This window comes from Trachinotus anak, unplaced genomic scaffold (genome assembly GCF_046630095.1).
Source record: "Trachinotus anak isolate AG129_WGS33_773 ecotype Australia unplaced genomic scaffold, CSIRO_AGI_Tana_v1 ptg000026l, whole genome shotgun sequence".
Taxonomy (NCBI): domain Eukaryota; kingdom Metazoa; phylum Chordata; class Actinopteri; order Carangiformes; family Carangidae; genus Trachinotus; species Trachinotus anak.
This window is the reverse complement of record NW_027273877.1, coordinates 2,048,553-2,061,115: the sequence shown is the minus strand read 5'-3', so window position 1 is coordinate 2,061,115 and position 12,563 is coordinate 2,048,553. Positions and strand designations below refer to the sequence as shown.

Here is a 12,563-nt window from a genome sequence, read left to right as displayed (position 1 = left end):
CGAGAAGACGGGGCGGCGTGCACGATGCAGGAAACGGGGAGCCGAGGTGGTTAATTGGGGTATGTGATTACACAGGGCTGTAGTTAGAGGGAATTAGGCAACAACACACTCGGCAGCACAGCTCATCATGGGGAGAGTGAAAGGAGCAGGCGATAACGCTGATATCCTCTGCACTCAGCAGACCTTGCCCTCAGCAGTCGCTCTATGAGGCCTCCAGACTGAGATCTGACTTTTAGATTTGAAGTAACACTACACCAGATTGTTAATTTTTTTGGTCTCCATTTTTGGTTACTACACTGCACTTCCCACAGTTCACTTGCTATTGAAAAAGCTTTGCCAGTCTCACCTTGGCTCGAGTTTCTGTGGGTGGTGCACTTTTTCTGACTACTACTGCTCATGCTAAACGCCCGCTTCTTAATCCTTTTAACTGTTAAGAAATTGCTGTCGCTGTTGCTGCAGATGTAAAATGCACCACTTTCTGTGCAGATCAGTTGATCTTATTTCTTTACACTCTTGGAAAAGACATAGCTAAATTTATTTTGGGTTGCAACAACTGAGCAGTACTAAAACAAATAATACATTTAAATTCCTTGGATCATAAAAAAGCATCAATGAATCCTTATGTACTTGAGAAGCAGTGGCCCAACTGTACATCGGTGTTAAAGGGGATCAAAAATGAAATAATATAATGTGGTTGAAGACATGATAATGTTGTCAGTTCTAGCAAGAAAATCTAAGGTTCCAGCTTTAAACAAGCTAATGCAACCATCCCGTTTACAGTCCTATGATGATTCACAACAGGAACCTTTTGAAGATCAGGGCTGAATCTTGTCAGCTTGAGGGAAATAGGTGAGACCAACAATATTCTGCAGTGCCCTCATAATAAGTAAAATACATTTTCATTCAAAACTTCAGTGTATAGCTTTGTTATTTATAATATTCATTAGGCATTAACTAACCCAAAGAAGGTTGGCTGCCCAGTGTCTCTACAACATTAGGGGAGCAACTGCAGGTTAAGCACCTTCCTCGGGGCTTTAGCTTTCACTTTTCACCAACAGATTTCCACCATTGGTTCAAGGCTTAAACCACTTATAAGACAATTCTTTAACCTTGAGGTTTCTACAAACCTTTGAACACCATCAAAGTGAACATTTGTATTGGAGACCTGACATAACTGCACCTTAACCCTTATATGGTCGAATCAACCGAAGCAGAAGATGACCTACAGCATGAACCCTTTCTCACCATGAGCACTATAGATGACACTTGAACGACCTGCACTCTAAATTCTCCAACACTATCTCCATGCTAGATGGTCTTTATTGATCTGCATGTTATTCAAAGTGTCTCCCTTCCTCTGCATGTAGACTCTTCTCCTTTTATGTTGAAGAACAAAAGGACTGGCCATGAAAAGACGATGCAAGGGTGAGTTAAGGGCTGTTACCACTCTGCTACAAAACTAAGGGGAGCGTTCGACTGGGTGTCACCGGTTATAAGTACAAAGTTCGGACTAAGACATATTTATGAGGGTGAAGAGAAGGAATTGTAACAGTAGGAACATCTGTCTTCCTGCCTCTTTATCGCTTCCTTTAATTGCTTTCTCTGGCATTACTCAACTATGGTCAATACAGATCACCTGTGAATGCTTTTGGAAAAGGTCCACACATAAGTGCCTTGAGTTCGCATGAAAAGGCTACTGTAAAGGTAGACCAACCCTGAATGCATGGAAACCGAGAGAGAGGCCAGCATTAATGTTTTATCACCCATTGTGACACCAGAAGCTTGTTACGTAGACCAGACTACAGTGCTGTAAAAAATTTTGCATTAATGATAAAATATCCAGATACAGTCTTTATAGGAATATCAAACAAGGCCAGCGGTTTCCAAAGTGGGGTCAAGACCCCTCAAGAAGTCTCATGATACACCTGAAAGGTTGCTTGTTTGCACACTTTTCTTTAATCCTTGCTTTCTAAGTGTGAAATACTAGAGAGCTGCTCAGTGGTCATCAGATCAGACTGCGGTTGTACAGTGTAGCTTGTGTCAGTGTGTGTAATTGTAAGTGTGAAAGAGGAAATAAAAATAAAAACTGTTCAGCTGACCTCCAACATGGCCCCCAGATGATAAGGTTAATTCAGCTGAGAGGTCTCCTTTGTGTCTGCAGCTACTGTACACGTGTGATGTTGTGTGATCTTTGCATGAATATGAATTCTGGCCACTTGAGCGCTCTAGTGTCCGGTTCTTGCTCCTCTCCTGTTGTGACTTGACCGCTCCTTTTCCCAGAGGCCTGTTGTGTCCAGTAAGCCCTCTTGACCAGCCGGGCTGGCCTTTTGCTTCAAAGCCGCATCTGCAAAAGACGTACCACACATCAAAGGTGGTGAGCCTCCTGTAATGAAACCGTGTGTTGTCGCTGGACGGCCATTTGCCTTTGAACCTCCCCGCCCCGATCTGCGTGACAAAGCTTCAATTAGCCGACATCAGAACACTCGGAAACATAGGAAGCGGCGGTTTCCCCCTCCTTCCGTCTCTCATCGTGGGCCTTCTTGATTCACAAACGCTTTGTTTTTGGTGAATTATTCCTGCCTAGTCAGCTGCTGTTATTGTTAATCAATCTTAACCACCCACACGGTGATGAAGGTAACTCACACATGAGAGCAAACATAGGCAGATTAGACTGAATGTATTAGAGGCGTTGGTGGATGTATGAAAGGGCAGTTCGCATGATGCTTAGGTAATGCAGTGGTGGGTTGAGATTTTAAAGGGGATTCTTTATTAGAGACTATTTTCTTTGCTGTACACTGTGTATTGAGAAAATATGGTACAATGGTCCATAAAAAATAATAGAAATTGCATTTTCATTTTCCTTAATTAAACTTGGGCCCAGGTCTCTTTAGGAAAACATTATCAATGAGCTTCATGAGACACAGCCTGTGACCCTTAAGACTTGTTCAGCTCAGCTGTGACAAGATACGCCACAGGAAGTCATTCCCACCAGCTGCCATCACTCTGTACAGTGATTCTCCTCTGTTTCTGTCTGCTCTGACAGAACAGTTTTTCCTTGTAACATTATAGAGACTGCTCACTGGGACTTTTTTTTTATATCACAGATGTATGACATCTGTCATATATCAGATTAATCTTATATTTCAGGGTATGCTCTATATACTGTATATGCACCAACTTGCACTATATACAGTTTTGTACACCACTCTACAGTGTATATTCAGCACACAATATAGCTGTGCGTCTCTCTTTAGTCTGTATTTTCTTCTATTTAATCTGTTAAATTATTGTCTATCTAAGGAATTCATCATTATTGAGCAGAAAATGAAAAAAAAGGGTTTTGGTTGAGTTCCAAAAGCATTAAAAACACTCGTTGAACAGCACTGTGGTGTACTGTGGGCTACATGTGGGCTTGTGGTGTCATGAGATGAACAGCCACTAGATGTCGCTCTAAGATGTGATAAAAATCTAAAGCTTGGCCTGTTGTGCATATGTTGCCTCCAGAATCAATGTAGTTTAATAAAAAGCATGTAACAGTAACACTTTTAATGTCAAACATTAAATACTGCTGATCTAAAAAAATACTGAAATGAAAGAACATGAATTAAGGCAAATATTTTCTCAGTTTTGCTCATGTTAGTTTTATCTATGCTGCTGTTCTTGACACTTGAGAGTTTGAAAGGCTTCACTTTTTAGTGTAAACTTTACAAATCTTTATGAGCATGTAAACAGCTAATATTTAAAATACTGTAAATGTTTGTTATCATTATTCAACATCTTAAATTCTGAAGGGAAGTAAACATCTGTTGTTATTTCAACAGTCACAGATGCACAATTTGAGGTTTAATTTTTAGCTGCTGGTCAATATGAAAAAAAAACCAAAACAAAAAACCTGTCACTTTCGATGGTGGATATCTCATTTTGGAAGAACAGAGTAATTTTGTGTTGGCTACTATAATAAATGGCTACAAAAGCAGATGCCTTTGTTATCCATTTTTACTCTGAACCACCTAGCGCTCACAGTGAGCCACCTCTCCTCAACAGATTGCCATTCAAGCTAATTTATGCAGGGTAACCTTTTGTAAAATGTCCATATGCTTGATATGCCTCCCTTCACACAGGCGTGTGCTAAGCAGCTCACTGTAAACACAGATGGACCAAACTGCTGCAGAAATTGAGGTGAACATCTGTATGGAAGAGATCTAATGTACGCTATTGCCATTATATTGCTGTCCCATATGGAAACAATTCTGTGAGTGTGTATGAAATTGAAGGCGTGCACAGCGTGCGCCAATGGAAATACATGGGACAGGGAAATGTTATCGTGTATGCAGTCAATAAAGAGATGTTTGTTTGATGTGTTGAGATAAATTTATCTTTACAGCTCATTCATAAAAAATGCATGATAAACATTTGAAATGTGTTTAATCTATATAATGTTTTTTTTAAATAACTAAATATATATAAATATGGAGGATTCTCTTTGCTTTGGATGAGGAGGGACTACTTTGTGTCTCAGCAGACAGCCAGTGACGACTGAGCTCAAACATCTCCCCCTCAGAAAGCTGACTCAAGGCATACAAAGGCCACTGATGAGGTAAACGAGTCTCCCTCTCCCATATAATCTCCTTGTTTTGCTGCCATTCTGAAAAAGACATTTGAGGGGCTCTTCCCCTCTTGCATTCACACTTTTTTTCTTTTTTACCTCCAAATGAGGATTCCTGTTATTGTGATTTGGCCTGAAAATTATTAGGCAACAGATTGCTGGCTATCAGGAGATGCTGGGCTACTGTGAATGGCAGGTATGGTATTACCTCAGCCTTTTCAAGGAGCTGCAGGTTTCAAACTGCCAGCTAATGATTGAATTAATTCAACAAAAGCAAATGATGTTTCTCTCAGTTTCAATGGCAACCTCGCCACGAAGATTCAAAGAGCACTTCTTCAGGTGCCATGTCGTCGTGGGGAGAGAATGGTGGGTAAATAAAACAAAAGGGAACAAGGCGTTAACAATTTAAATAGGCATTAGTAAGTCATAACCCTTGGAGCACGTCTCTCATTCCACTTCCCGCAATCCATGTTTAGGATTCACCAGATTTAATATAATAAATGCACTGTTTATAAATTTAGATAAACCCATGTGACATTTAAGTGTAATTCTCATTTAAATGGGACACTTTGCCTCCAAGTAAGTGAATGTGTTAGAATAACAGGAAATCTGCATTCTATTACGCACACCGAGTGTGTTTTACATAATTTCACTGACTGTCTGAGCAAATGAATAAACAAAGAATTATGTAAAATGTTGTGATCTGAATGACTGAAATAATGCACATGCTTAAGATGAGTGTGAGGGGGTGGTGAGCCGGGGCCGACTCTGTGCACAGTATGGGTGGAGGTAGAAACCAGAGCAACAACAACACCTGGAAGAAAGTCATGCTTATAACCCCCTTAATTCCACTGTAAGTTAAAATGGTAAATTCATATCAACTTTTTATTTTATTCTTTTTTTAAATTAATGTTTGCCATAATATCTGTATAGCTCACTTCAACCTAATCTTTTGAATTATAAATTAAAGTTTAAGGCTTAATCAGTGGCTTGTACATTCATATTTTCTGTTTTATACAAACAAATATTGTTATATGTACATTGGTGTATTAGTGGTTTTTTAATTTTTTTTCTGAAACCATGCACTACCTGTGTAAGTCCTCTGTGGCAGCTGGAGTCGAGCTGAACTTGTTGTACTACATCAAGGCGATATCCAAAACAAGATGATTGAACTTTGCCACTGGCCCCGCTGTTGTTTTTAATGGTGATGCATGGATTTTCTTTAACGCGCTGCCAAGGGACTCACATTAGCATGCCATTTAGAACCTGCATTCTTGCCTGAAATAACACTTATTGCATAATATCCCGATGAACAAGCTCCGGTAATACGCCACAATTAAGCTGGAAAGCGTTTTGCATCTGCCAACCCTCCACTAGCCACGATTATTTGGCAGTAAGTACACAAAGGGTTATGGGCAGTCGTTTGATGGACACACAGGCCTTTTGATTTTTAATTGTAATTGTAATCCTCTCCACTTGAGGGCTTGGAAATGCATCGTTTGAACCCCCCTCTCTCCACACACATACACACCACCACCACCACCTCCCTCCACCCCTCTACCCCCCCACCTCTTCCTCCTCCTGTGGTGGAGATGTGGAGTATTCAGTGGCTGCCCACTTCTCGCTGGCGTGTAGCATTAAAAGGTGTAATCCCACTGAAATGTAAATCACAGTTCTTGAAAACAAATTAAGCACAAAGATAACAGGGCCAGTGCTCTATCAATAAGGCATCAGAAAGGGCCTGAGCAGTTTCTCCGTGTGTGTGTGTGTGTGTTTGTCTGTGTTTTTTAATATATATATTTCAGGGGGGCCAAATTGCAGCAGGCCTGTTATCAGGGGTAATGGTGAGCTGTCAACCAAGCCAGGTTGATTACAAGGTTATAGTAAACAATCCCGTCTAACTGCTGTGGACAGGCTGAAGGAGGGGGGCAGACGAGGAGCGCACATCACATTCATCAAGCAGATTTAAACGAACGCTCAGGGGTTCGATGCTTGCCATCACCGGCTCCCCTGTCTCTCTAACTCATGATAATTGCACCTATTTCTGCTTCTCCTCTGGTCATTTCTCTCTGCAGGCCTTCACTTAGTTATCCCATCTCTCCATCAAGCCGCTTGTAATATTAGCAAAGATGAAATTTACGAAAGCGACTGTCAATTTGTCTGCTGCTGGCTTGCAGAAAGGATGCTCAACATTGGGAAAGGCTCCATCTGAAAATGACGAGGCAGAGGTGTAAACGGGCGGTAAGTGAGCACGAGGAACGCCGGTAAAGTGTGTCATCTGTTGGAACATTGACTGATTTGATCTCTCGTTCTGCTCAACATCTATTTTCGCGCAGTCGTAGATATATATGATACCTACGACGCCTAAGACAAGATTCATTTCCTGCTTGAAATACACCTTTCATATGTCTCCTCTTGAAATCTGTCTCGCCACTTTCTGCAGAGGTGTGTCGTGTGTAGTCTGAGGTTGCAGCAGGACAAGTGCGTATTTAAGGGGGAGAACCAGGCCCCGGCCTCTGCTCTGGCATTTCTGCCTTCAACAGTGCCATTATTGAGCTCAATCAGCTCCTTGTTAGCGTCAAAGTCCTTCAATTAAAGGGAGCTGGAGAAACAAATTCGCTACACATCGAGCTCGTTGATGTCCTGTGAAGTTGAGAGAGGGTCGAAGAGAGAGAGGTCAGGAAGGCGGGGCAGCGGGAAGGTTACCGGAGCAAGGATTCATTTCGGCGAGGTTGCCCCCCCCCCCTGCACCGAGCTGGAGTTGTGATAGTAAAGATACACGGGCTGCCAGGGGAGGAGGCCAGGCTTTCTTGGGCCTTCTCTATTAGAGGGGTGGGTGGAACAATCGGCTCCGTTGTTGGGGCCGGAAAAGTGATGAGGTTGCAAATGGAATCCCACAGAGGGAAACAAAAGATGAGGAGACTGTTTAGTGCAACCGGACTCTCGCGTGGGTGCCCCTCTTGGACACGTTAATTGATCTCATTTGTTACCTATACCTGCCCGATCAAGCTGCTATCATTGCTGGGTAGAAGTGAGGGGGCAGCTGAGCCTTACATGGGCTGGCGGTGTCATGTCCTGTCCTGTTAGTGTAGAGAAAGTAGAGGAGATAAACAAGGAAGGGAAATAAGCAAGGAAACGGGTGAAGAGGAGGATGCAAGAGAGAAGGAGAGTACAGTAAAAGTGAGACACAGAGCAGAGAGAGAGCGAGCAGAGGGCAGCCTCTCCTGCCAGTCTGACGCTCTAGTCTTACAGGCTTCATTTCACCGCGGCTCCGATGGGCCCTGAAACTAGACACCCCCAAATATCCCAATTACACCTGCACTTCTTGTCCTTTTGTAATGGGAATTCTGCTTTTTTTTCTCTCCCCTCCCTGGATCTCGGTGCACACAAAGTGGACAATTGTCCAGCGTGGAGCTGAGACGACCTGCTCAAACATCCATGTCTGTTTTACTGGAGGCAGCTGGATCGGATGTGCTTTTAATGGCCCTAATTGGACACTGTATTAGTCTGCAGTTATGTAAACTGTATGTCTACCTTCTGCAGTCACTGGCCTTTGCAGAGGGAGTATTTAATTCACATTTCATGCATTTGGAGGGTAAATTCCTGACACCTTTTGTGTGATCCCATTGATGTATGTCCTATTTATTAAAGGGTAAAGAAAGTTGAAAACAAATTTCTGGTAAAATAAAAAGGAAAAGCCACAAGACATCAGGGAGCTGGGAGTCTGAAGTGAAAAAGAAAGCACCTAAGGTCCAAATGATTGAGGAATAATGGCAAAGTTTCATGTTTAAATGTGAATTTTTGCACAGAACACACTGTAATGGTCGATTTGTAGTATCATTCTTATTCCTTCCACATTCCTAGTCCTCTACATTGCTATTTGTGTTCAGTTCAACCTTTTTATTATCTAATGAGTGATGTACTGACTATGCACAAGCCAAGGAGGCAGAGAGAGTCTCTGAGGACTTTACCCCCTGTGTTTTTGTGAGCTGATTTGCTACCCTTTGGTTGAACGGTGATGTGCGTATCCTCTTGCCCTCAGCGAGACAAAGTGCAAGTTTGTTTGTTCAAGGTCTCTGAAAAGTGAGCGTGCGATCTCTAGCTGTGCTCTTTTGTCTCAGCGTGTCTTTTGCAACTTCGCCCCCCTCCTGCCGGCATGTCTTCTGAGCTGGCATGGCAGGGTGAGAGCTCTCCAAGCTGCCCGCAGCTTCTCATGCATCCTGCTTGGCTGTCACAAGACGAGATGGGCGCCATTCAACCCAATTAGTGAAATCCACTCTGATGTTGCGAAGAGGGGGGAAAAAAAAAGAGAAAGAAATCACATTTTTATTTCGCCCCCTGTCCGTCATCTGCCAATTTCACTGGAAGTAAGAGAGTGGCACCAATTAATGACCGTGGGCCGGAGGCGGCACCAGCACTGGCACTAGAACAGCATGTTTCAAGCGTCGGGTGGCATCATGCAAGGCCTGCTTCTCTACCGACGCTAAAGCAAATGAAATGAGACTAATAGGGAGCTCATTTCCAGCCGCTGATTAAAAGGCCTGGGAGCTCCTGAGGCATCGCCCATGTCCAGGTCTAGGCCTGGCATCACGGGGCCTTCACATTGCTCCTGTAATGTCATTTTGGACATCAGCACGTCTGTCTCCCTGAGGTCATCCTTCTTCAGACTCTCATTTTGTTTGTTCTGGAGCAAAGGCGGGCTAGGAAATCTACACTTTCCTTTGGGGTGTTAATTAAGGGGAGCATCCAAAATTAATCAGCAAATTCACTAGGGCGAAGGGCGATGTGTCTGAAGGCCTGGAAACAAAGTCCGTGAAACGCCCGCGGAGAAAGGAGCCCTCGGCTATGGCCAGGCAGAAAAACAAGTGCACAGACGGCGATCTGACACAAAAATTCATGTAAGTATAAAATTTTACACTCATTTTCCCTGTCAGCTTGTCACAATGAATTATAAAGGTTGATTTGCTTATCTGGCTAAGGGAGATCACACACGCCCGGTCATCTGAACACCATCATATGGTCAGTGTCTACTGGTGGAGGCCTGTGCTAACCACCAAGCTACGGCTACACTGGTGGGAGCACAGGAGGTCGGTCGCTGGTCCCGCTCGTGTCAATGATTCCCAACCGAGAGCGTGCAGGCAATTTCAAAAATGCTGCCGCAGTCACGAATTCAAACGGCTTTCCACCTTCAGTGGAGAATCTTCTTTTGCAAGGTTCAGCCACTTCCTTTCTCCTTTCATTCACCTTATCCCCCACTTTCATTACGCAAGCATACTTAGATAACTCTCCATTTTTGTCTTTCAATTTATCTTTGGAGTTTTTTTTTTTTGCCACATTCTCTAATTAGCACAGTGCCTGCAGGCTATTTGTGACCTTTCCATATGTAAATAGATGGATGCTTCCCTCCCTCTCCCCTCTTTCTCTCCCCTCTTTTCTCTCCCTCTCTCTGACTTGCAGTGACAGGATGAGTGCAGTCAGAGCGAGCCAGTGCTCATCTGTGGATGGATGACACCACTCAAGGCATGTTTGGCAGCGGCTGCGGCGATATCGGGGAGCGAGGTGTTCGGGAGCGCGGTGATTGACAGCTGCCAGGTGTGACACTGCCAGCCTGACACACTGCGTAGCAACTGTCTCCTGTCACTTCCTCTCTCCTCATCGCCCCTTGCGCCGAGGCGCTGCGTCACTCACGCCGTCCTTTAAGCCCCCTCGCCCAGGGTGCTTCAGCTTCTGTGCAGCTGGAGTGCACTAACTGCAGAGTGCACTTTGGAGAGGCCTCGCCGCTCAACAGCTGTAGTTTCTTGATCTAGGGCAGGAGTTTGTTTTATACTTTGGAGGAGTATTTTTTTGACAGTTTGATATTGACTAGTGGTGGCAAGGGAACAGGCCTCACCTTGAACTCTGTAAACAATCTGTAAACAACTAAAACTCAAGTTACTCCTCAGTTCTGTAATTAACTTTTTAAAACTTTTTTACTTTTGTACACTGTTGCACAATAAATACTTTTGTCACTTTTTAAGTCTGTTTTTCTGACTATACTTTTTTACTTTCTACATTGTTGCATTGCTGCTTCTACCCAAGTAAAATTCAAACTAGATTATCATGTTCACACCATGAACCTGTTTCAGTGTTCTTGTCATTTGCAGACTGGGGTGCAGCTGCCACTGTAATGTTTTCCCTTGGTTTCCCATGATGCTGCACTACATGACATGAGTTATCTTTGCTGACAATTGAACAAACTCATTTCAGGAAACAGCTGCCAGCAAAGGTGCAGCAAAAACACAAACTATGTGTGATTTTCAACAAGAGCCCAACTACTGGCCCTACTGCAGCCAAACAGTTGACTGTGTGTGTGAAGGGCCGAAGAAAAGTAAAGTGAAGCTTTGAAAACTAACAGTAGCATAAACTTAATGTCTAACAATGTTAAAGTTTGTTTAATTTCTTTATTAATCAAGAGCTCGCCTTTGATTTGCATATCTTCTTTTTCTGACAGATGATATCTTTATTGTGCGTCCAGTGCAGCTGGGTGAATGAATGAGGTTACATGGAAAAACACACTGGCAGTGGCCCTGCTGAGTTTGGGGTGAATATTAACAATTCCTTCTCACTGCTGAAGTCAAGTTCCAAGCAAGTTAATGTAATTCAGCCATAAACCGGTGTCAGGACCCCGGTTTGAATAATGGGCTCTCTGGCTACTCACCAGGCTCTGCTCAGAGACAACTTTGGGGAAACAATATGAAAAGAATACATGTGAAGTTGGTGAGACTTCCTGGCTGCTGGAGAACTTTTCTCGACGCCAAAAATGGAATATGCTGCTGGTATGAATCCCAATATGGATTCTTATTCCTCAGAGACAATCCAAAGTGTTTTTACTCACATTAGCATATATTACAGAAAAGGCAGCTAGATTGCCAAACTAGATCACTTTAAAAGACAAATGCGTACAGCAACTGTGAAAGTGAACCCAGTTATTATGGCATATTAATTGATGATAATCTTTTTTGCCAGTTCACCACTTAGAAATGGGTGATCTCTGACCTGTGCTGGTGATAAATATAGATACAGAGCAGGGGAGGCAGCTGATAAACACAGATGAGTGCACGCATGCACGGCAAATAACTTAGGAGAGTTGTCATCTCCTGTGCACACACGCCGCTCCGCAGACGAGACAAGATACAGCAAGTAAATAAGGCTGAAATATATGCGACATAATTGTTTTACCCAGGCGTTACGTTTAATGCATGAATAATGTCTACAAATGGCAGGTCTCTTCCTTTCATTTTTACAGAGAGAAGTGTATTTACGGACTGCTGGTGGTCCCTAGAGGCCCCCTTTACACCCCCCCCTCAGCAGTATTTAATACCTCTAAAGTGCATAATTGCTGATCAGAGAGTCTGCGATGCTCTGTTTGGTGTGTAAAGGACTTCTTTCAACAAGGAGAGGAGAAGAGAAGGGGGAAGGAATGCTACACCTCTGGTATCATGTGCCATATTTGTTCGCGGAGTCTGGTAGTAGCAGGGACAAACACAGCGGCAGAGTGGCTGTCTCAATAGCGAGCTGGTGTCTCTTTACTGGGGTCTTTGTGTGGGAGGGGACGGGCTTGGTTGTCGTGTAGCACTGGCTAACCATCGGGTGCACAGAAAGCCACTTAATAAGTAAAGGCTCACAGTGTGATTCTGATCTGGCATGGTGACCTCTGGAGAGGCACACCCATGGGCCCTCTGTGTCCCTTGGTGTCCATGTCCCCCCCAACCACAATGGGTGGCAGGGACGTGACATCAACATTACCCCCTCCCCTACACACACACACACACACACACACTAACCAAGCACCTGCTCAGTCGCCAACAACCACCACTGCAACCTCCTCCTCCCCCCACACTAACCCCCAGAGTGGTGTCCCCAGCCAGGGCCACGGCGCATTCCTGCCCGACACTGATGCGAGGTGACCGGACTGGCC

General features: G+C 43.8%; 1 long non-coding RNA gene across 1 annotated transcript; it reads left to right on the top strand.

Moving 5' to 3' along the window:
* Positions 1-7,064: 7,064 nt before the first annotated feature.
* Positions 7,065-12,361, top strand: LOC139609792 (uncharacterized). Its single transcript, XR_011685363.1, has 3 exons — positions 7,065-9,504; positions 9,586-9,819; positions 10,064-12,361. It is a non-coding gene; the product is annotated as an uncharacterized lncRNA (long non-coding RNA).
* The last annotated feature ends 202 nt before the right edge of the window (positions 12,362-12,563 follow it).